Source organism: Sarcophilus harrisii, chromosome 4, assembly GCF_902635505.1.
Source record: "Sarcophilus harrisii chromosome 4, mSarHar1.11, whole genome shotgun sequence".
NCBI classification, from domain to species: domain Eukaryota; kingdom Metazoa; phylum Chordata; class Mammalia; order Dasyuromorphia; family Dasyuridae; genus Sarcophilus; species Sarcophilus harrisii.
Genome location: NC_045429.1, coordinates 31,721,095 through 31,747,196, shown reverse-complemented (window position 1 = coordinate 31,747,196; position 26,102 = coordinate 31,721,095). Strand labels below are relative to the sequence as shown.

General features: G+C 39.7%; 1 protein-coding gene across 4 annotated transcripts in view; it reads right to left on the bottom strand.

Moving 5' to 3' along the window:
* The window catches only part of EVI5 (ecotropic viral integration site 5), a 206,301-nt gene that overhangs the window by 168,689 nt on the left and 11,510 nt on the right, over positions 1–26,102 (bottom strand). For 2 of the 4 annotated variants that reach the window (XM_031969311.1, XM_031969310.1), the window contains exon 1: positions 21,186–21,291. The exons of the other annotated variants lie outside the window; for them this stretch is intronic. The gene's annotated coding sequence lies outside the window, so the exon portion shown is untranslated. Of the gene's footprint in view, positions 1–21,185; positions 21,292–26,102 lie in introns of those variants that run through there. 4 annotated transcript variants of the gene reach the window in all.

The window sequence follows — 26,102 nt, the reverse complement described above, 5'->3', positions numbered from 1 at the left end:
TTCTTCTAGGTAGCAACAAAAATCTTTACAGAAGCATATTCAACTAGTCCCTCTGCCTCAATCTGGACTGAAAATACAAGAATAAAACCACATACACCTTCAGAAAAAGCACTTAAGATATACTAGTGTCAAAGTGCATCAGGAGATCTATACTAGCTTTTTCAAGAGCTCCATCACCAGAGTCCTGTGAGGCAGAGATCTAAGTTTTTGTTCCAAAAATAAGAGCAATAGTAAGAATCCTTTGGGCAATTTAAAAATGAGTAATATCACGCATAAGACTATTACAAGGTACTAAAAAGTCTGTTTTAAAGTCAAGAGAGCTGTTAAAAAGCAGAGTGGGGAGAGTGACCTTGAAAATACAAGGAAAAAAAATCCTATTTCCTACTCAGAATTAAAAAATGCATAAAAGAAAAAAAGGTACCAAAAAGTACAGCTATCAACCAACTAAAATAGAGAAACAGCTAGGTAAAGGATACTCCCAGACTAGGAGGCACAGACCAGTTCTGTTCATTAATCATGCAAAATTTCCTGGGCCTCAGATTCCTCATTATTTAAATAGAAGATCTCAAGTAAATGATGTACAATTTGCCCAAGGACATTTTTTGGATGTTTTTAAATTAAAATCCCTAAAATGGAACAAATGGGTTCAAAAGATTATAAGATTTAGAAGGACCTACAGAGCTTCTATCAAACCTCTCTCATACAGTCAAGAAACAGAAATCCCAAGTCACATGGGTAATGGACAGGAAAGTAAGAAGCTGTGCCCCAGTCTTTTGACTTCAATCTCCAACACACTTTCTCCTAAGATCCTTCTGCAAAGATCAACTTGAGAAGAAGTACAAAATTCCCAAGGTCTTCCCTTCTTGAATCTTCACCAAGCGTTTCCTCCCATTACATCTTAAGTCACCTATTTCCTTGCCATCACTCCAGAAGATCTGTTTTTAATTATGGTCTCCCATTTGTCATGGAGATGACAATGGATTTTTAAATACCAGAACAGAGCAAGTTAAGTTAGGCAACAAGCTGTTTAACTTGACTGGCAATAGCAGTATGTGCGAGGCAAAGGCAAAAATGAAATACTCCTCACCGTCAAGATGCTTACAGTCTTACCAGAGGGATATGGCCTGCATACACATAAGTACACAAGAGTCTTTAAAGGGCCTACTCCCAAGGGACTCAGAGCTAGGCAGGAACTCTTAGTGATGGCAGGATGTTGGAATCCTAGTGTCAATTCAACTGGAAACAAGGTGAAAACTCAAGGGTGATGTCAGAATCCTGGTGTTAACTCAATAGAATTGATACAGTGCTTATTGGTTCACACCTTAGTGTGAATCCTTACAAGGTGATAAGTTGCTAATACTGATGGAAACAATGCTTATGTTCACACCTTTAGAGAGCTCATAAGTATCTAAATACTCAACGGAGTTCACATGTTTGGGAGATTTCAGAGAGCATGCTGGGAGATATCCCACAATCCCACTCTCAGAGAAGTAGCATAAATACAGTTCCAGTGAGCCACTCAAGGGAATTTCTCTGGAACATCGAAGGGGGTCAGAGGCAGAGACTCTGAAAGAAAGCCTACAAGCCCCATCTTCGAGGCAAGAGAGATCCATTGCATCTTCTACCTTGGTGCTGGCTGGAGGCTGAAGAAAGCAGAGGCAGAAGCCAAGGAGAAAGCTGCAAGAGCTCAAGCAGAGAGATAGGTCTCTGAACTAACCGGGCTAATTTGGCAGGAAAAATAAACGTTTGCATTTTTACCAGCTGGCTGTATTTTGGAGTAATTATTTATTTCAACTGAGACTAAGGCTGCCTCCAGAAAACCTTCACAGCGGGAATGCTCAGTGATGGCAATAACCGAAGGAAGAGACTGCACATTGTGTAAGGACTGGAGAAAAGGAGGGAGGCAGATGATAGAGCATCAGGCCTGGAATCAGGAAGAAGTGAGTTCAAATCTGCCCGCGGACACCTCCTAGCTATGTGACCCTGGGCAAGTCCCTTAGCCTTCATCCCCCGGAAAAGGAAGTGGCAAAGTCCTCCAGTCTCTTTGCCGAGAGCTTCTCCTGGGGTCCAGAACAAGACGACACAAGAAAAAGAGAAGCAATATGTGGTAACGAGCAGGTGGGCATGTTACAGGAACAGATGGTGCAGGAGGGAAACAAAGGAGCTTTACTGAAGGAATTCCTTCCCAAAATGACTTTTAGACTATTTCTTCCTTTGCATTTTCCAGGGAACCCTATGACCCAAACAATCTGAGGTCTTTCTCTTCTGTCATCTATGCTTATGACATTGTGAAGCCTTTCTCTACATTGCCCTTTGATCCTTGTTCTGCTGCATGTTCTGCCATGTTTGCCAAGTGATCCTTTCCAGATTTTTCTCCCAGTGATTTTGTAGCTTTACACATTTTAATGTTTTTTTCCAAGTTACTGACATGTCTTTCAATTCCTCCTTCCTTTTCTTCAGTTCTGGGGCTTAAATTATAAACTAGAAAGGTAACCTGGAGTCAGGTTGTGAGGGTTTAAATGACAAAGTGAATATTTTGTACTTTTTCCTAAACTAATCAATAAAAATTACTAAGCATCTACTGTGCCAGGCACTGTGCTGAACTCTGAGGATACAAAAAAAGAGGTAAAAGACAGTCCCTGCCTTCCTTGGGGGCTCAAGATTTAATGGGGGAGACAACACATAAAAGCAAGTTATGAGCAAGACATTCTGAACAGAGGAGAAGCTGTAGAGGGAAGAGTGGTTGGGGAAGACTTCTGGTACAGATGGGACTTTAGATGGAACTTGAAAGTTGGCGAGGTCACCTGTTGGAGGCAAGAAGAGCAGAGCGCGTTCCCGGCATGTGGGACAGTCTGAGAGGGTGTTTGAAGCCGAGAGACAGAGTATCTTGTTTGAGGAACAGCCTGAAGACCAGTGTTCCTAGTGTGAAAAGTACATGTTGGGGAGGCTGGTGTAAGACTGCAAAGATAGGAGGGGGTTAAGTGGCAGAAGGCCTTGAAGACCAAGCAGAGCATTCTGCATTTGATCCTGCAAGAGAGTGGGGAGAGGCTTCAGGCAGGCCCACACTGCAACAATCCAGGCAGGAGGATGCGAGGAGACAAGGGGGTGCATTCAGGAAAGGCTGCAAGGGTAAAACTAGCAGGCCTTGAGGATAGCTTGGAAATTGGAGAGGAGGGGAGAGAATAGTGAGAATTCCAGGATGACTTAAACTGCAAGTCTGGCGGGGTTGACAGAATATAGTTTTTCCCTCTACGGTTATAGGGAAAGTATGAGGCTGGGGGAAAGAAAAGGAGTTCCATTTCTGACACAATGAGTTAAAAATATCTACTGGAAAAGGGATGTGGAAAAATTGGGACATTAATGCACTATTGCATTGGAGTTGTGAACTGATCCAACCATTCTGGAGAATAAGTGGAAACTATGCACAAAAGGCTAGAAAACTGTGCATACTCTTTGACCCAGAAATACCCCAATTATCCACAGCAACTCTTTTTGTGTGGCAAAGAAGTGTAAGGTGAGGAGATACCCATCAACTGGAGAATGGCTGAACAAGTTTAGGTATATAGTTGTAATGGAATACTATTGTCCTATAAAGAAATGAAGAGCAGGATGATTTAAAAAAAAAAAAAAAAAAAGGAAATTCTTAACTGAACTGATGCAAAGTGAAGTAGGAGACAACTGCACATAGCAAACAGCAATACTGTACAATAATCAATTCTGAATGATTTAGCCATTCTCACCAATATTACAATCTAGGACAATTTTTGAGAAAAATGACTGAAAGAACCATTTGTGGTTGAATGCAGAATGAAGCCTACTATTTTCCATTTTCTTTATTCCTTTTTTTTGGCTCAAGTTTTCTTCCACAAAATGATTAATATGGAAATCTGTTTTACATGACTGCACATGTATAATCTATATTAGATTGCCTAACTGTCTTAGGGAGGGGGAGGAAAAAAAGAAAAAGAAAATGGAATTCAATGGGGGGCTACAGTGAGAATTTATCATTTATTGTTCTGATATATTTATCAGCAGCTACAATGAAAGGTCCTTTGAATATTACATATCAACAAAGCAAAGAATTGGAATAGGAGCAGATGCCCATCAATTGGGGAATGGCTAAACAAGCTAAACAAAAGTGGTACATGAAGGTAATGGAATATTATTGTTCTATAAAAAATGAGGAACAAGCGGATTATACAAAGACCTGGAAAGATTTACATAAACTGACGCTGAGCAAAACAAGCAGAACCAGGAATACATTGTACACAATAACAGCAAGGATTTTTTTTGTGATGATCCATTATGGTTCTTTTCAGTGGTTCAGTGATCTAAATAAAACAATCCCAATAGACTTTGGACCAAAAAATGCTAGCTGCATCCAGAAAAATATCTAAGACTAAAAGTAAATCAACACATGCTATATTCACTTTTTTTTGTTTTTGTTTTTTTTCTCTCATGGTTTTCCCTTTTGCTCTGATTTTTCTCTCCCAACATTATTCAAAAAGCAATATGTATAAAAAATAAATAAGTTAAAAATAAAAAAACAAATAAGCTTACTACCAAATATATATATATGATATATATATATATATATCAACAATCAAAAGAACTAGGCCTGTAGACAAAAATATTGTATCCAGAAAAATTAAGTATAATGTTGAATGAAAAAAATGGACACTCAATGTACTCTCAGATTTTCAGGATTTTGTCTCAACTAAACCTGAATTCAATAGAAAATTTAACATAAAAGAGGCAACATCAAAGATTAATTTCAAAGAACTCAATAAAGACAAACTGTTTATGTTTTATGCATGGAAATGTACACTATATGTCTAGGAACCACTGGGTATTTCAAAAGAAAAAAATGAGGCAGACCTGAGTGTGGTGGTCTAACTCTAAAATGGAAAACCATCTAGGAAAAAATAAAAATAGTAATTATGCTATACCAATGAGGTGCAGAGAAAAAACCAACACAGCTAGGAGAGGAGAGCTGATAGCTGTGAAAATCTACTTATAGTGGGAATAAGTTAAATAGGCAATAATACATAAATAATACCCTCCAAAATCTATAAAGAAATAAGGGGAGAGGGAAGAGGACAAGGGTATAGAATTACATGTAAAGATAGTTTTCAACATTCATTTTTGTAAGATTTTGAATTCCAAATTTCTCTCCCTCCTTTTCTTCCCCCAGGCATCCCAAGTCAGCAAGCAATCTGATAGAGGTTACATATGTACAATCCTGTTAAACGTATTTCCATTTTATTCACATTATAATAGAATCAGAACCAAAGGGAAAAACCACAGAAAAGAAAAAACAAAACAGTGAACCGTCTGATTCCATCTGCATTCAGATGCCATTGTTCTTTCTCTGGATGTGGACAGCATTTTCCACCACCAGTCTTTTGGAATTGTCTTGGATCATTCTGTTGCTGTGAATAGCTAAGTCTATAATAGCTGATCATTGTGCAATGTTGCTATTACTGTATACAACATTCTCCTGGTTCTGCTCCCTTCACTCAGCATTCGGAAATCCTCAGCTCATCATTTCTTATAGAATAGTATTCCATGACATTCACATACCACCACATGTCTAACTGATGGGCATCCACACAATTTCTAATTCTTTGCCACCATAAAAATAGCTGCTATAAATATTTTTTATGTGGGTCCTTTTCCTTTTAGATAGATTCTATGTTTAAATCTGAGAATTTAGATAATAAAGCCAGCAATTGCAGAAGACATTCTAGAAACTTTTTTGTATTGTGGACACAAGACAGACTAGTAAATAAAGCCTATAGACTTCTTCAGAATAATATATTTAAGTGAAGAAAATAAAATACAAAGGATTACAAAGAAAACCAATTATATGAAAATACAATTATCAAAATACCTTTTTTTTTTTTTTTTTGAAAAATAAGTTCCACTATGCTCAAAAAGTTATCAAACTGTGCATACCCTTTGATCCAGCAGTGTTACTACTGGGATTATATCCCAAAGAGATTATAAAGAAGGGAAAGGGACCTGTATGTGCACGAATGTTTGTGGCAGCCCTTTTTGTAGTGGCTAGAAACTGGAAACTGAATGGATGTCCATCAGTTGGAGAATGGCTGAATAAATTGTGGTATATGAAAATTATGGAATATTACTGTTCTGTAAGAAATGACCAACAGGATAATTTCAGAAAGGCCTGGAGAGACTTACACGAACTGATGCTAAGTGAAATGAGCAGGACCAGGAGATCATTATATACTTCAACAACAATACTAGATGATGACTAGTCCTGATGGATCAGGCCATCCTAAGCAACGAGATCAACCAAATCATTTCTAATGGAGCAGTAATGAACTGAACTAGCTATACCCAGAAAAAGAACTCTGGGAGATGACTAAAAACCATTACATTGAATTCCCAATCCCTATATTTATGCACACCTGCATTTTTGATTTCCTTCACAAGCTAATTGTACAATATTTCAGAGTCTGATTCTTTTTGTACAGCAAAATAACGTTTTGGTCATGTATACTTATTGTGTATCTAATTTATATTTTAATATATTTAACATCTACTGGTCATCCTGCCATCTAGGGGAGGGGGTGGGGGGGTAAGAGGTGAAAAATTGGAACAAGAGGTTTGGCAATTGTTAATGCTGTAAAGTTACCCATGCATATATCCTGTAAATAAAAGGCTATTAAATAAAAAAAAAAAAAAATAAAAAAAATAAAAAAAATAAAAAAAAAAAAAGAAAAATAAGTTCCAGGTACCTAGAGGTGCAGTGGATAGAGCACCAGCCCCGAAGTCAGGAGAACCTAAGTTCAAATCTGTCCTCAGACACTTAACACTTCTTAGTTGTGTGACCCTGGTCACTTAACCCCAACTGCCTCAGCAAAAAATAAAAAAAAGAATTAAAATAAGCTCAAAGGACCTCAGGTTAAAAACCCCTATTCTAGAAGCTTTGAAAGGATTACATTCTTCATAGAAAACCCACAATGATGAAACTGTCAAGCTAAAATATATACCTCATGACTATATGAAGAAAAAAAAATTTAAGGGTGATTATTTGTATATATCTAACACCCAAAAATCTTTTTTAATGAACTAAATGACTTTACTATGACTGCACATGAATGAGCTTAAAGTTATACATCAAAACCATAATCTAATAGGCAAGTCAAAGACAAAGTAACATTTCTAGTCGTAATCAGAAAATTCCTAATAAGGTTATGATTAGGGCGGAAAGTTATGTGAGGGTGGATATTGTTATCGGGATTATTGTGATAGGAAGGATATTTGATGTTAGTAAGAACCCTGCCAAGAAACTACCTAAAACTAATCATATAATTAGGTTGATTAGGTTATGGATTAAAGTATACAAAAAAAATTTATCTTAATAACCCTGAAGAGAAGTATATACTAGGGATTGCCTTCATAAACTCAGAGCGAGAAAATGCCAACATCTGGATTACTGAGCAGAAAAAGAAGCTGTCCCTCTATGTTTCTACATTAATTTATCTTGGTTTGTCTGGCACTAAGATTTTCACAGCCAGTCACAGGATCTTCTATGAGTCAAACAGTTATGCTTTAATCAAAGTACTTTGCTTTTCAACATCTGTTACTCAATGTTTGTTATATGAGTTCTACATGTACCTAATAAAGTCGATTAGAATCCAAAAGACAAGCTGAATAAAACACTTCAATGGCCAACAATTTAAGCCGATTTTAACTATTCAAACCACACACATAAATATCAAAGCAGTAAGTAAATCAAGCTGATGAAGGACTTCACACTAAAGCTCTCTTCATGTTTTAATTTCCTGCTCTGGTGTTCACTTTTCCACTTAGATTGCCGTTTTCTTCCCTCCCCCAATCATAATTTTAGTTCTCCCTTTTTATAAGCGCCAAAATATTAAATGTCAAGAAGGATAAATGAGCTCACTGCAGGGACAAAAAACTGATATTTAAAAAGATCATAACCAAAAGTTTTGAGGAAGCAAATTTCATATTGTTTTTACAGGGGTTAATTACTTGACACTCAAGATACAAAAGCATGTAATTTTATCATCTTAATCTCCAAATTTCATAATAGACATAGAACTAAAAGATACTTCAAAAATAATAGTTTGGACAATCTTGGAGAAATTACAGAATTCTGTTAACAAATCCAAGTTTCTTCCCTTAAAAAAAAAACACCTCTCTAATACTAACAGTCTTCTAACATCCAGGATCAACCTCAAAGCCCCAGGGAAGGCCTTCTTAAACTTTTCCCACTCACAATCTGAGAAATTTTTACATGACCCCAGGCATATAACAGGTATACAAATCAAACATTTATTGATAATAAATTATAATTTCACAAGCCCCATATTCAGTTATAAGACCCTATATAGGGTTGCAACCCAGTTTAAGAAGCTGGGCCCTACCTCATTTCCAAAATATATAGAGAATTGACTCTAATTTATAAGAAATCAAGCCATTCTCCAACTGATAAATGGTCAAATTGGAACAATTTTCAGATGATGAAATTGAAACTATTTCCACTCATATGACTGTTCTAAATCACTATTGATCAGAGAAATGCAAATTAAGACAACTCTGAGATACCACTACACACCTGTCAGATTGGCTAAGATGACAGAAAAAAATAATGATGAATGTTGGAGGGGATGTGGAAAAACTGGGACACTGATGCATTGTTGGTGGAGTTGTGAACGAATCCAACCATTCTGGAGAGCAATTTGGAATTATGCCCAAAAAGTTATCAAACTGTGCATACCCTTTGACCCAGCAGTGTTTCTACTGAGCTTATACTCTAAAGAGATACTAAAGAAGGGAAAGGGACCAGTATGTGCACGAATGTTTGTGGCAGCCCTGTTTGTAGTGGCCAGAAACTGGAAAATGAATGAATGCCCATCAATTGGAGAATGGTTGAGTAAATTGTGGTATATGAATGTTATGGAATATTATTGTTCTGTGAGAAATGACCAACAGGATGAATACAGAGGCTTGGAGAGACTTACATGAACTGATGCTGAGCAAAATGAGCATAACCAGGAGATCATTATATACTTCAACAACGATACTGTATGAGGATGTATTCTGATGGAAGTGGATTTCTTTGACAAAGAGATCTAATTCAGTTTCAATTGATCAAGGATGGACAGAAGCAGCTACACCCAAAGAAAGAACACTGGGAAATGAATGTAAACTGTTTGCATTTTTGTTTTTCTTCCCGGGTTATTTTTACCTTCTGAATCCAATTCTCCCCGAGCAACAAGAGAACTGTTTGGTTCTGCACACATATAGTGTATCTAGGATATACTGTGACATATTTAACATATATAAGACTGCTTGCCATCTGGGGGAGGGGGTGGAGAGAGAGAGGAGAAAAGTAGGAACAGAAGTGAATGCAAGGGATAATATTGTAAAAAAATTACCCAAGCATGGGTCTGTCAATAAAAAGTTATAATTTAAAAAAAAAGAAAGAAAGAAAGAAAAACAACAACAACAACAAAGAAGCTGGGCCCTAGACTACAGAGGTCATAGGTTCAATCCCTAATTACTCTTAAGATGCTACCTGGCTGCAATACCGAATTTTAGAATGTTAGAAAATTCAAATTAATGATGTCTAAGATAGCAATGGAGAGGTTTAAGTTGTATGTGAATAGGATGTAACACATTTCATTCAAAGAGTTACTTACCTGTACAGGGCCAGAACTCTGGAGAAATGTACGTGAAACAAGGATACTTACAACAAAGTATTAACTCAGTGGATTTGATGAGCTAATGATTGGTATTTAAGGACTACGAAAACTGGGGATGAAGTCAGTCAGTCAGAGTTAACAGACTGTGAAGGAGACAATAAAGACTTTGGACTCTATTCCTGACCATCTTCATGGTGACTATCCTGCTGAGACCAAGGCCCAGTCAGAGGACCTCCAAAAAGCTGGCCTGAACATTACACTTACCCAGAAGAAACTGATGTCAGGGATGCCAAAGGGAAGGTCAAGCCCGGCCTGCCGGAGAGTGCCCAAAAAACCCCCAAGTCCTCACTTCTTTGAGACATACCCACCATCGTGTAGGAAGCAGAGCTGGAAGAAGCCTCAGACCCCCCCAGGAGGGAACCGACCCACATCCAGGAGGACCGAAGTCCATTTAAACAACTGAGTCTCACTCCCAATTCAGGCTCTCCTTGGGTGAAGCTACAGACATTTGAGCCATGTCAACATTAACAAATCCCAGGGAATCACCTGAGTCACAGGAGTCCGATAAACTTGTCAAGTCATACAGTAAGTATCAGGAACAGAATCTGAACCCTGGTCTCATTAGATCCAAACCCAGAACTGTTTTCCAATGCATGATGCTTCAAAACTCATTTTGTGATTCTTAAACAATTATTCAATAAATCTAAAACCAAGAATAATTCTGAGTCTAACTACTTTCACAAATCAACAAACCAATTTCATTAAAAAAAAAAATCTAATGACTCCATGTTCTGACTTTGGCATTTGAAAACAGTTATAACCAATCCACAAGACAAGATTCAAATTGGCTCATTTACTAAATAAATAAAAATTTAAAATAAGAAAAGCAAAGTTTCCTTTTTAAAAAATCATTAACCAAACACAGATTTTATAAGTAGCCAGATATATATTAAAAGTCTTTTTGAAATACTCGCATGTGTTAACTCTCCCCATTTTCAAAAAAACATCTTTCATTTCTCCTATCAGACAAGACTTCTAGCCTACTAGAGATTCTGATTTCTAAAATATCTAAAGTCACTCTTTCCCTGCATTTTGTCCTCCAGTCCCATTAAAAAAAACCTCATATAATTAATTGTTCCTTAGAGTTGCAGCTTCCTCTTCTGCTGCATCAACAATGTTCCAGCAACCCTATGGGCAAAAGATAAAAGATGCTGGATTCAGCTATCCCAGAATAAAGGGGTGCTTCCCCAAACAGTAAGTGCTGACCCAGAGAACAAGGAAATCTGTCCCAAGACACATGATCAGCAGGAAAAAAAGACAAGATTGCATAATAAATTCAGGATTATTACATCTCTCCAATCCTATTCAACCCAATAAGCACTTATTAAGTGCCTACTATGTGGAAGGCACTATGCTAGTTGATGAGAAAAGAGACAAAAATTTTTAAAAGTCTGTTTAGTTATTTTATGGAAACTACAATGTAAAAATGATGTCAAAATGTGCTTTGGTAATTCTCAAAAAATGGTATTAAGAACATAACCAAAAGTTGCAGAATCAGTTGCATTAAGCTCTAGATTCTAAACATACCAGAAAGACAACTTGTAAATAAACAAGGAGTAATTGCTACTGCACTGATATGAACTTAAACCTGAAAATGAAGGACATTCATTAATCAGAGCAATTTTCCACAACACATATGAATCCTTTCTATGACCCTTCTGTCAAGGACACCACCAAAAACAAAAATTTTATTATCTCCTGAAGCAGCCCATTCCATTTTTGTATAATTATTTTAAAAAAAATAAAGAAAAAGATAAAAACCCACTTCCCTTCCTATACCTTTTTTTTTTTTTTTTTTTTTTGGCTAAGACTATTGGGAGTAAGTGACTTGCCCAGGGTGACACAGCCAGGAAGTGTTGTGTCTGAGGGCAGATTTGAATTCAGATCCTCCTGATTTCAGGGCTGGTGCTCTATCCACTATGCCACCAAGCTGCCCCTCCTATACCTTTTAAACATGGATCCTGTCTATTTTCCTCCTTACAGGGACCCTTTGCTGACACTGAGTGCAGGACCCTGATGCATTACCCATATACAGTTCCCAATTACAGTCCCACAGCAAAAAGAACACTATTCACATTTATATAGTGCTTCAAGATTTTACAAAGTGCTTTCTTTACAATAACCATGTAAGAGACTATACAAAATATTTCCATGTCTTATTACAGATGAAGAAACTGAGATTCAAAGGTTATGATTTGTTCACAATCATACCACGTAGCCTGACTCCAATATATATCATGTGATTTTTTTTTTAAAACTACATCCTAATATCTAACTAGCTTTTCACAGCCTAAATTTTAGTTTTTGTTAACAGTCAACAAGCACCTACTGAGCCCTACTACAGGTCAGGCACTATGCTAACTCGGATAGACAAAGTTAGGCAAAAGCCCCTATCCTAGAGGAGTTCACATTCTAACAGAGACAACATGTAAACAAACTAAGTATGTTTAAGATATATAAAGTTAGTTTAATGGGGAAAAGAAAGCCAGGAAAATTAAGGTGGCAGTGAATAGAATAGGGAAGAACAGACTTGACATGAAGATAGAGAGGGAAGATGGGAGTGTTTTGTTTGAGGAGGAGCTAACTACAAGGGGATCATCAAATTAGAGAGCAGCATGTGTACAGGGAAGGGCCAGGTTGTAAAGAGCTTCAAAGACCCAAAACAACATATTATTGGGGAGTTGGCTCCCTGTTACATAAGCCAACTCACACTTTAGAAAAGTGTGAATTGAAGTAGGGAGAATTGAAGCTACTAGAATAGTCCAGGTAAAAAAAGCAACACTTTGGGGAAAATGCCTATCTATTTTATCAATGAAAGAAACAGTAGATCAATGTACTAAGCATCCAATTAAACACAAACTAGAAAACCAACAAATTTTAAATCCCCAATTAAACACCAAAACAGAAATTCTTAAACTCAAAAGAGATTAACATAATTATGAACATTAAAAAATAATTTAAGATCATAAAAAATAGATAAGCAAGATTAAGAAAATGAAAAAAAATCAAATAATCAGTGTAAATAATGAAACTGGTAAAAATCATAGCTATTGAAAAAAAACATATTATTAGAAATTATTTCACCCAATTATGTGCCAAAACAACTATCTAACTAAAATGGATGAATATTTTCAAAAATATTAACTGACCATATTAACAGAACAAGAAAAAGAATACCCAGCTTGGGAAAAGAAATTAAAAAGCCATAAATGAACTCCCAAAGGGGGGAAAAAAAAAACCTAGGACCAGGTGGATTTACAGGTGAATTCAACCAAACAGTAAAGGAATAAACGATTCTAATATTTTTTTTTTAATGTAACATGTAAAGAAAGGATTCTACCAAATTCCTTTTATAATACAAATACAGTCTTAATACCTAACCCAGGGAGAATTAAATAATAATGAAAATAAGATGAAATATTGAATATTATAAAATAATTTAAAAGTACATCCATTCCTGTTTAAAAAAAAAATCACTTTATAATGCATAGGAATAAACAGAAACCAATCCTTAAAATGTTAAGTAGTATCTATTTAAAACTAAGAAGCCAATATTGTCTATAATGAGGATAAGCTAGAAGCCTTTCTAATAAGATCAGAGATGAATAAAGGATATCCATTATTAGCACATTATTCAATCCTGTACTAGAAACACTAGCTAAAGCAGTAAGACAAGGGGAAAAAAACCTAAAAGAATAAGCAAAGTCAATGAGGAAACAAAACTCCCTTTTGTAGATGATGATGGTTTATTCAGAGAACTCAAGTCAACTAAAAAACTAAATTAAAAAAAATTGTACAATTCAGCAAAGCTGCAGAATACAAAATGTTGTTCAGTCATATCCAACCCTTTGTGACCCCGTTTGGGGTGTTCTTGGTATTTTACAAATGAAAAAACTGGGGCAAACAGGTGAAGTGACTTGTCTAGAGTCAGTGTCTAAGGTCAGATTTGAACTCATAAAGGTGAATCTTCCTGACTCCAAGTCAGGTATTCTATTCACCCTACTCCAGGATATAAAATAAACATTTCTGTATATTACCAGCAAAATCCAGCAGGAACAGATAAAAAGAGAAATTCCCCTTAAAATAGTTATGGATAGCATAAAAGACTTGGGAGTCTACTTGCCCAGGCATACACAGAAACCCTATGAACATAATTACAAAGCATTCTTCACACATCAAAATAGATCAAAATAATTGAGAAATATTAATTACTCATGGAGGCAAGAAGATTCCTTTCCCTGAGTTCAAATCTGGCCTCAAACATTAGCTGTGTACCCTGGGTAAGTCACCTCACCCTGTTTGCCTTAGTTTCCTCCTCTGTCAAATAAGCTAGATCAAGAAATGGTAACACCCCCAACATCTCTGCCAAGAAAATCCTAAATGGGGGTCACCAAGAATTGGACATAGCAGAACCAAGACTAAAACAAGAGGCTAACATAATATACATTATTTACTTAGTGCAATACCATTCAATGACCAAAAAGTTACTTTATAGAGCTATGAAAAACAATAATAAAATTCATTTGGAGAAACAAAAGATAAAAATCATTGAGGAAATGAATGAAAAAATGGGAAGGAAAAGAGACTAGCAGTAGCAGATCCCAAACTATACAATGCTATAAAACAACATGGTACCAGATAAGATGATCAGTGGAACAGATTAAATATATGAGAAGCAAATAAATACAATGGTCTAGTGTTTGATAAAAAACTATTTTTTACATAGTGTTTTATATAACTATATGTAAAGATCCTGGCTATTAGAACAAGAACTGAGTAGTCAACAAAAATGGCTGGAAAAACTGGAAAGCAGTTCTAGCAGAAACTACACAAAGACTAACATTCCAAAACATATATGTTATTTAGATAGGAGTGGCACCATGAGCAAATTACTGTAATGTGGAAGAAATTACCTGTCAGAGAAGTTCACAGGTGATAAAAATGGTTAGTTTTTATTCCATAAAACTAAAGAATTTTTTTTACCAACAAAACCAATAGTTAGAATTACCACAAACTAAAAATTTGAGAGGAAAATCTCTGTAACAGGTTTCTCAAAGTCTAATTTCTAAGATATTAGGAACTGGATCAAATTTACACAAGTCATTTATAAGTAGTCAAAAGAGATAAAAAGGCAATTTTCAAAGGAAGAAATTAAGGTATAAATAGCCATATGAAATAAAAAATACTCTGATCACACTAATTAGAGAGATGAAAATTAAAACTCTGAGGTCCTAACTTATAATCATCAGATTGGCTAAGATGCCCAAAACAACAATGACAAATACTGTAGGAGGGATAGAAAAACAGGTTTTTTTAAGGACTTTGGTGGAACTGTGTACTAGTTCTACCATTCTGAAAAAGCAATATGAAACCATGACTAAAACGCTATTAAACTGGGCATACCCTTTGACTTAGAGATACCACTATTAGCTCTATACTCCCAAAGAAATCAGAGGACAAGAACCCATGTATGACAAAAAAAATACTTGTAGCAACTCTATTTGTGGTAACAATGAATTGGAAAATGATTTGAAACCCATCAATCAAGGAATGGTTGAACAAGTTATAGTATATGAATGTGACAAAATACTGTTCTGCTAGAAATAATGAAGAATACGATTTCAGAAAAACCTGGAAAGACAAGTTATAAAATGCAAAGCGAAGTGAGAACAATTTACATATAATAATAATAAGGCTTAGCAGAGCTGAAAATAAAACTGAATAAAAAATTAAAAAAAAAAGATAGTCCAGATAAGAGCAGTCGAAAACCTGAACTAGCGTGGTGGTGTTGTTAATGAATAGCAAGGATTTAGACAAGATATTTTGAGAAGGCAGAAACAAGATTTAGTCAAGGGATTGGATATGTGGGCTGAGACAAGGATGCTAGTGAAATTTAAACCTAGGTTACTATAAAGAAGGTGGTATCCTCAAAAGTGAGAGAGAAATTCGGAGCAGATGACTGTTTAGGAGGCAAGCTAAGTCGTTCTGTTTTAGCCACATTGAACGGGACATAGCTATGGCACATCTGATCTAAGGTGTCCAAAAAGCAGATGAAGCTCAGGAGAGACTGTTAAGATGGTATAGATCTGGAGACCCATCTGCAGAGAAATGATAAGTGATCCCATGTCACCTTAAAGTGTTACAAAAATGCTTGCTATTATCATTATTACCATTATACCAGGGAGATAAAAAAGAAAAGACCCAGGAAAGAACCTCAAGGGACATTAATAGACATGTAAATGAGCATGACATGGATACATAATCAGCAAAGGAGACTGAGAAGGAATAGACTTAGAAAATAAGCAAGAGAGAGCAGCCTCACAGAAACTTAAGAGAAAATATTAAAGAGGAGCTGATCAAAAGTGTCAAACACCGCAGACTTCAAGAAGAAAGAGGTTTTTTGGGGGGAAGACATTAGAATTGGAAATTAAGACATCACTTGGCAGCCCCATAAGCTCAGAATGAAAGCTATGATCCTGTGATGAACTTAAAAGCAGGGTTCAAAATTGTCTATCAAGCCACATCTTCCTCCCTTCATATATAAGTGTGATTATTTAATTATTTATTTTGGTCCTAAGGATGGGATATCCCAATTACATTTGATCTTTTTTCCAACTCTGTTTCAGCATTCTCACCTATCCTGATTCTGTCAATGAATATATTATTTGGAGCAGACAATATATTCAATATCCTGTAACATTTCAGTTTTGTCATCCACCAAGTTAATGAGTTTTTCCACCAAATGCACCCAAGTAGTTGTTCCCATGGTGGTATGCATGCTTTCCTTTGGGAAGCAGGATAACAGAACAGGAGGCCAATGGATGTGGTATCGAGCTAGATAACCCACAAGGAAGTTTTACTGAACAATCACATCTAGCCTCATACGTGGCTTTAAGATGCTGGTTGTGATGAAAGTAAGATCCAGAATACTGGAATGCCAATGTGTAAAGTAGAACTTCTGGACTTTTTTGTACCATGGCACCACCACCCCCCCTTTGACAGCCTGGTGAAGCCAAGGAACTCCACTGAAAATATTGTTTTTAAATGCATAAAATAAAATATATAGCATTACAAAAGAAATCAATCATAGTGAAATATGCCCTAAATGCTAATGACCCTGTGATATCACCACAAGGTTTAGATCCCAAAGAGGTCAAAGAAAGAGAATATTTATAGAAGCTCTTGATGGGATAAAATGTTATATGAAAGGAACGGAATATTATTGTCATAAGAAATGACAAAATGGGCCATTTCAGAGGAAATTGAGATGACCTCCATGAACCGATGTTGGAAAGAAAAAGAACTAGAACAACTTACACAATGACTACACTGTAGGGAAAAAAAACTTTAAAACTTTGATCAATTCAATAATAAACCACAGATCCAAAGGCCTGAATCCACTTTTATATTTGGCTACAAAGTTTTAAAAAGCGCTTAACAGTGTCTGGTAATAGGTAGTTATGATATAAATGCTTGTCGCCTTTGCCTCCCTTCTCTGGTTCTGCCAGAGTAGATGGACTTAAAATTCAGAATGAAATAGGCAGTTTGGCAAAACTAATGCAGACAAGATTAGAAGGGAAGCAATAAACTGGGAAAATATTTTTACAGTCAAAGGTTCTGATAAAGGCCTCATTTCCAAAATATATAGAGAATTAACTCTAATTTATAAAAAATCAAGCCATTCTCCAATTGAAAAATGGTCAAAGGATATGAACAGACAATTCTCAGATGAAGAAATTGAAACTATTTCTAGACATATGAAAAGATGCTCCAAGTCATTATTAATCAGAGAAATGCAAATTAAGACAACTCTAAGATACCACTACACACCTGTCAGATTGGCTAAGATGACAGGAAAAAATAATGATGATTGTTGGAGGGGATGTGGGAAAACTGGGACATTGATGCATTGTTGGTGGAGTTGTGAACGAATCCAACCATTTTGGAGAGTAGTTTGGATCTATGCTCAAAAAGTTATCAAACTGTGCATACCCTTTGATCCAGCAGTGTTACTACTGGGATTATATCCCAAAGAGATTATAAAGAAGGGAAAGGGACCTGTATGTGCACGAATGTTTGTGGCAGCCCTTTTTGTAGTGGCTAGAAACTGGAAACTGAATGGATGTCCATCAGTTGGAGAATGGCTGAATAAATTGTGGTATATGAAAATTATGGAATATTACTGTTCTGTAAGAAATGACCAACAGGATGATTTCAGAAAGGCCTGAGAGACTTACATTTAACTGATGCTGAGTGAAATGAGCAGGACCAGGAGATCATTATATACTTCTACAACAATACTAGATGATGACCAGTTCTGATGTATCAGGCCATCCTCAGCAAACAGATCAACCAAATCATTTCTAATGGAGCAGTAATGAACTGAACTAGCTATACCCAGAAAAAGAACTCTGGGAGATGACTAAAAACCATTACATTGAATTCCCAATCCCTATAGTTATGCACACCTGCATTTTTGATTTCCTTCACAAGCTAATTGTACAATAATTCAGAGTCTGATTCTTTTGTACAGCAAAATAATGTTTTGGTCATGTATACTTATTATGTATCTAAGTTATATTTTAATATATTTTAACATCTACTGGTCATCCTGACATTTAGGGGAGGGGGTGGGGGTAAGAGGTGAAAAATTGGAACAAGAGGTTTGGCAATTGTTAATGCTGTAAAGTTACCTATGTATATATCCTGTAAATAAAAGGCTATTAAATTAAAAAAATAATAATAAAAAATTAAAAAAAAAAAAAAAAAAAAAAGAAATAGGCAGTTTGGGATATGGCCAAAATGAGAATTTGCATTTCTGGACCACACATTTGTTGTAAGAATTCTGCTTGTTGACAATTTTTACTCATTAGTGAAGTATACTCATGCTGTAGGTCACCATGGAATCTGCTGTTTCATTGTGGTGCCTGTAGTGCCTGCTGTTCAGTGACTTGAGCAGGGTCACACAGCTAATTAAGTACCTGAGACAAGATGTAAATTTGGTTTTCCTTTTCCAAGTCCAGCACTCTATCTTCTACAACATTTTACATTTTAATTTCCTTTTATTTTTTTTTTCTTGGAAATAGAAATTCGTGGAACTGAAGCAGATCTGTAGAGTTCTAGACACTAGAAGTAAAATATCTTGATTGTCCTCTAGTTTTAGATTTATACCCACTTTGATTCATCTTCTGTGAGACTGGCAAAACCTATATTCCTAAAATAGCTTTTTATATATGTCACTCTTTTCTGTGTGCCTCAGTTTCTTTATCTATCAAATATGGGCTAGCCTCTAAAGTCTCTCTAAACTCTAAAGCTAAAAGCCTATGTTCCAAATGAGAAATTGCAAGATTATGCTGGGGGTATTCTGAAAAGGCATAAAAGTGGGAAGGAAGAAAGCCCCTTCTTCTGCTTGCATGATATAGGATGAACACTAAGTACCACAAACCTCCGGTGAACTATGGTCCAAAGTGGCAGCAGTAGAACGGGGAGGAATATTATTCAAGACACAATGAAAATGAAAGACTCAATAGGACTCAGCGATCAAATAAGAAAGAGGAAGGAATCAAGAATAACTCCAAGTTTAAAAGCAGTGAGTGGGGAAAACCATAGAATCACTGATGAGAACAGAGAGAAGATGTCTGGGGAAGAAGCTATCCTATATCTGACTGAAATAGATAAAGGGCAGCTAAGTGGTGCTGTGAATAGTTCAAATCCAGCTTCAGACAGTTGTAGCTATGTGACCCTGGGAAGTCAGTTCACCACGTTTGCCTCAGTTTCCTCATCTGTAAAATGAGCTGGAGAAGGAAATAGAAAAACACACAGTATCTTTACCAAGAAAACCCCCAATGGGTTCATGAAGATTCTGACATGAGTGAACAGAGAAAACCACACAGTGATTCCCTGGACCCCACTATCTCCAACTTAACAGCTGGTCTCTGTAATTACAACCTGTTAACACCATTCTAGACCTGCATTCCCAATTAACTCGGTACCAAACATTTTACTTGACAAGTGATTTCATAAGTATGCTGATAAAAAAACCCAAAGAATTTTCCAAGGCTCCTGGTGGCAGTAAACCGTCCAACTACAGCAGCCCATCGGCCCCGGGACTCCGCAGCGGCCTGAGGATGGCTCTGGTCCCTTCCCCTCTCCCCATCAGCTTTCAGAGTGCTCTTTCTAAAGAATGCACAATATCACAGGGCCACCCTACCTCCGCTTCACACATTTTCAGGGTCTCCCAGCTGGTCCTTGAACAAGATCCTCCTCTTAGCTTGGGGCATTCTAAGTACCTGAAAAGCTCCATCATTTCAAGCCTCAGATAAAAGCCCCCCCCATTGTGTAAGGAGCCTCCCTGGACTTTCCAAGCCTCAGCTAAAAGCCCCCCTATGCAAGGAGCCTCCATTTACGTTTCAAGCCTCAGGTAAGAGCCCCCCTGTGCAAGGAGCCCCACTGGACTTTCCAAGCCTCAGGTAAAAGCCCCCCTGTGCAAGGAGCCTCCCTGGACTTTCCAAGCCTCAGCTAAAAGCCCCCTGTGCAAGGAGCCTCCCTGGTGTGTCTCCCCCCCAGCAGCGGAGGCACATTTCCCATATGTTCTGGCCCCTGAATGCCCCATTCCACCGTGAGGCCGGAGGGCGCCCACTGGCCATCTCTGAGCCTGGTGTCCAGCCCTTAGCACAGGGCCAGGTGCAGAGCTGTCACCTAACTAGATGAATACATCTCTAGCCCTGGGGGCGAGGGGCAGGCGGAGCTCGGGCAGTCCCCTTCCTGGAATCAGGAACTCCCGGGTTCCTAGCCAGTGGCTGAGTGACCCCGGTCAGTCACTTCCCCGGCCTGCCTCAGTTTCTCCCCTCCCCGCCCGCCCGGGGAGCTCTTGAGGCGGATGCCGCCGCCGGGACCACAAAGGCAGAGAAACCGCAAGGACACAGTCCGCCCCGCACGGGGCCACGCAAGGACACTCGCTCCTCGCCGCGCGTCGGGCCCCGGGGCAACTGCGTCCCAGAAGTTTGTCCCAGTCCGGAGCGGCTCCGGGCCGTCGGGGGACACGGGAGGACTTTTAAAGCCTCTCCAGTCCGGGGCGCGCGGGCCGGCGCCGCAGGGGGTCGGCCCCTTCCCCCGAGCCGAGCCGCGAAGCAACCCCCAGTTGCGGCCCCGGAGACTCGGGGAGCTTTCCAGGAACTGGGGGAGGGGGTAAAACGCGCAGTCGCCGGCCTCGGGAGGCGTGGGGGGGGGGGGGGGGGGGGGGGGGGGGGGGGGGGGGGGGGGGGGGGAGTCGCCCGGCTTGGGGACTCCGGGATGCGCGCTCCCCGACTCTCACCCCCAGCTGAGGCAGCTCGGCCCTAGGTTCCGGGCCCCGGGCGGCGTCGAGGGGCACTGAACGCCGACCCGCGCCCCCCCCGGCCCCGGGCCTTCCTGCGGCCCCCTCACCTTCGAGAGCTTGGGCGGGCTCGGACGTCCGCATCAACTTCCCATCCAGCCGGCAGCCGCCGCCGCCGCCTCTTCGTGGCCGCCTCAGCCCGGCTCCCCAGGCCGCCGCCGCCGCCGCCGCCCCTCCCGGCCTCCGTCCGTCTGAGGGTCGCTCCGCGCGCGCGCCCCGACTGCCGGCCCCCCGCTGGGGCCGCCGCTGCTGCGCCGACTCGGACTCCGACCCCGGCAGCCCCCCCCCCCCCCCCCCGCCCCCACGCCCTCGGCCGCCGCTCCCGGCCGGCCAGACCGTCAGGGAAGTCCAGCGCGCAGGCGCGGCGGCGGAGCCTTAAAGGCACAGAGGCCGTCTCGGCCGCGCACTGGGCTCCGGGCCCGGGACGGGAAGGGCTAGCCCCGCCGCGGAGCCGGGGCCTGCGCAGGGAAGTCCCTCCTTCCTGCGCGGGGCGGCGGCGCGGCCCAGGACGGCCCCGCACCGCAGACCGCAGCCGCGGGGATCCCAGCCTCCCACGCGTGGTCTGCTCGGCTCGGCGCCAAATCCGCCTTCTCCGCCCGAGACCCGGGCAAGCCGCTTCAGCGCAGGCCGCCTCAGTGTTCGCCTCCGAGAAATGGGCTCCTCATCCCGCCACCCACCTCCCAGGGGGCCGAGATGGTAGCCAGTCAGAGAGCGCTTGGCAAACTCCAACGCGCTCTGCAATACACATGCAAGAATTGTATCTCCTGCCCAAGTGATACACATTCTGGCATAAATGATATGTAATTATCTACGCTGTTTTACACGTTGGCATAACATGTATTACTAATGACATCACATAGGTGTAAGGACTCACATGTTAGAATTATATCACACATTGTTATATTGTAATAAGTAATTTGTACATTACAGTGTATATAATTATATATCTCGTACGTCGTCACATATTATGATACATTGTTATAAGGCCTTGTAATGTTAGGTCATTATTATTATTAGATATGAGGGTGATTATTGTCATCCTTAGCATTCTCATGCCCTACTCATCCTCCGGGGCACTGGAACCCACTCCAGCCCGGGGTTCTCCCGGAGGCTGCAGCCCCACCGAGGAAGCGGCTCCTCCAAAACAATAATTATCATGTAAATGACCCGTGCGCCGCCAAAAAGCCCCAGCCGATCAGTAGTCCAGGCACACTCCACCCGTGGGGAGTCTGCCAGGGCTCCCTTCCCCCTCCTCCCTCCCGAGCCCAGGCGGCAGTAGTTGAAGGCCAGCCAAGCAGCCACCCAGAAGACCAAACTCTCTGGCAGCAGAGCAGGAATTCTGCAAAGCCTCATAATGGATTTGGTTTGAGACCAAGGCAACCCCTGGTCAAGCCGTATCCCAGGAAAACTGGCAGCTTCGGGAAAAGGCCAAGAGAGAAACACAGGCTCCTAACATCCGCACTTCAGAAGGGCTTTATCGGCTTCCTTGTAATTATCAGAACAAAAACCTCCTAACTCATTTGCCTAGAAATTATCCCTAATGGTAACTAGTTATTTTCTCATTTAAATCTATGAAAAGTGGTCCTGGGAACCGGATTACACAGAAAATTGGGAGCTCTCATTGGGAGCAACAGTTCTATCATTTCCCCCCCAAATTTCAGCTAATAATTAATTTAATACCACTAAGAAGTTGGGGAAAACAAGTAAGGTCTAATAACTGGGAGATGGAAGACATTCTCCCCAGCTAAGGTTAAAGCCCCAGAATTTCACCTGCTGCAGGGTTTGGAATTAGATTACTTGGGTGAATTCGTGGTATTTCATAACACTGATTTTAATCAGCATCATAAATAGCCACAAAGCAGGAAGCAATGAAGGTCGCAATAACTTTTCCGAATATACTTCCCCAGAGCGGAAGTCTGACGGAGGTGAAGGTTCAAGGTCCAAAGGGAGACCCACTCGTTTGGAATAGATTTCTAAGTCATTCAACTCACACACAGACTTATTGTGTGTAAGCAAACTTCATTTTCCTTATCTCAGACTAGGCGGGGCTCTCCATACCTAAATATTCCAACTAATCTGTGATCTCATCACTTCAGTTCCCCAAGCATTTATAGAGGCATCAGATAGGTGGCACAGTGGAAAGAGATTGGACCTGGAGTTAGGAACATCTGTGTTCAGATTCCATCTCAGCCACTTATCAGCTAGATCAAAGCTTTTTAAACTCTGGGTCAAGATACCTCCTGTGGGGTAGCATCACTGCATGTGGGAGTTGTGAAATTATATATCTACATACAGAGGGTTACATAAAAATTTCTCAGGCGAAATAAGATCACAAGTGGAAGCCTTGAGCTAAAGGACCCTGGACAAATCATTTCCATGCTACCTGTTTTAGTTTTCTCATCTGTTTAAAAAAAAAAAAAAAAAAAGGTGGGGGGGGGGATGAAGAATAGCAACTAATTATTAATAATAACTCCAAAGTGTTATAAGGATAAAAATAATATTTGTTAAGCAGTATATAAATGCTAGTCACTACAATGTAAGAGCCACTTTTGCATAAATAGACAAGAGTTTCATCCCTGGGAGCTCCATTCACCAATGAACTCACAAGCTGAGGGGGAAAAAAATGGTAATAATGTGCCAGGCACTGTGCTAGGTGCTGGGGCCACAAAGTAAAAAATGATCATCCACTGGAATATTGCTACCAACTGCAGAACTAAACCCATTTATGCTTGCCCATGCTGCGGTCCTACAAGCAGCCAACCCCTATTTCACCAACATCTAACTATCTTAAGATGGAGAAAAGATCAGTTAGATGGACTAAAAACTATACTGGACAAAGGACTGGGAACCATGCAAAGACTGAGTACATTATAAATTCAAGTCATCCAACTTCAATTGGGCCCTCACTGCAACAAGGCAGTCCTTTTATTCTTCTCTAATTGATTCTCCATCTCAAGTCTGCACAAAAGCTTTTTCAAACCTTTTATTTGGTCCTCAAGCTTCCCACACCAACCCCTCCCTCCTTCTCTGTCAGCTGAGGACTTTTGCTTTTGACTTCATGGAGAAAACAGAGGCTTTGATTGAACTCCATCTTCTTGCCTTCTCCTCATCTCAAAACCTCTTGACATATCTCCTCCTTTTCTCTGGCTTTAATAGTTAGGTGTCCTGCCATCTGTCTTATGTATATCAGAGCCCTTCCTCTCCTGTAGATTGCCACCTTACTCATCCCTCTCTAATCTTCAGTGTCTTCCTATTTCCCTTTCAAACATACCCAAGTGTCCCCCATTGAGGCAGCTAGGTGCAGTGGACCGCAAACTGAATTTGAAGCCTGGGAAAATCCTGCCTTAGCCACTAGCTCTGCCATAGGAGCAAGTCACTTAACCCCTGCTTGCCTCAGTTTCCTCATCTGTAAAATGAGGGCAATAATAACATCTCACAGATGTTATTTCCAAAAATTAACTGAAACAGTATATGAAAAGTACCTCGTAAATCTTTAAAGTTCTCTATATAAATACTATCTATTATGATTATCTTTGCCTTGTCCCAAGCTTCCTGACTTGTCCTCTGACTGGAAATTCTATCTCCAAAGTTAGCAATAATGTCTTAATTGCCAAATCTATTGGTCTTTTTCCAGTCCTCATTCTCCTAATAATAACAGCTAATGTTTTTATAGCACCTTAGGTTTACAAAGTACTTTTATCCTCACAACAATGCTGTGAGATGGATAATATTATTATTCTCATATTGTAGATGAGGAAACTGAAAACAGGCAAAGGTTAAATAGCTTGCCTAGTTATTTACATAGCTAGAAACTGTCTGAGGCAGGATCAGATCTTCCTGAGCACTGTTGACCACCTCCAGGATATTCTCTCTCCTCTGGGCTTTCATGACACTAATCCCTCCTGTGTCTTGTCCTATCTTCCTAAGAACTTCTCAGTTTTCTCATATCATACTCTGTCCCTGCCAGTGTTTAATATCCTGGGTCCCCATCCCTCTCTCTCTACACCTTGTCTTTGGGCAATCTCATCACTCTCCTGGGTTTTAATTATCATCTCTGAACGAAGTCACACACATGGACCTGTATCCAGCCTTAGGTTCTCCCCGGAGTGTCATTCTCACGTCATCAATTGCTTATGGATATTTCCAAGTGGATATCTTGAAAACATCTCAAACTCAACACCTAAAACAAAACTTATTTTCTTTCCCCCCTCTTCCAAACTTCCAAACTCTTTCTGTTGAAGACATCATCTTACAGGCTCCCCACTTCAAAAGTTTCAAGTCCTCTTTCTCCCTAACCAGATATAATCAATTTGTTTCCAAATCTGGTCAATTCTACCACCACAAAATGTATCTTCTTGTCTCTGTATTCACACAACTATTCAGGACATCATCGCTTCTCACCAGGATTATTGTAATTTGTCTCCCCACCTTGAGTCTCTCCCTCCTGCAGCCCATCCTCTAGGCTTTGCCAAAATGAATTACCTGAAGTATAAATTTCACTCACTCCCCTATTCAACAAATTCTAGTTGATTCACTATTGCTTCAAGGGTAAAACATAAACATTTGTGTTATGCTTTTCAAGTCCTACACAATCTTACCTCAATCCATAGTACATACGAGGTGCTTAATAAATGCATGTAGATTAGTCAGTCAACTAATTGATTGATTTTCTGACTAGAGAAAGACTGACTAGAGGGAGAATTTCTGACTAGTGCAAAAGTCAAATATGCAGATTGGAACCAATCAGCTTTCAGCCAGAGCAAGGGGAGGAGATGTCACACAGTGGAATTTCAGGTATGTGAGTCCTTAGGCAACTGGATAAGGAATTTTGAAATAGAGCCACAGACGTCTCTCTCAGAGGCGCACTTTCACTAGAGTTCAACTGTAAGCGCTCTGAGGAGAGAAGAGAAGTGAAGAGAAGGGGGTGATTGTGGTGCAGGGAGGGATAGGACACATTGATGGTGGAG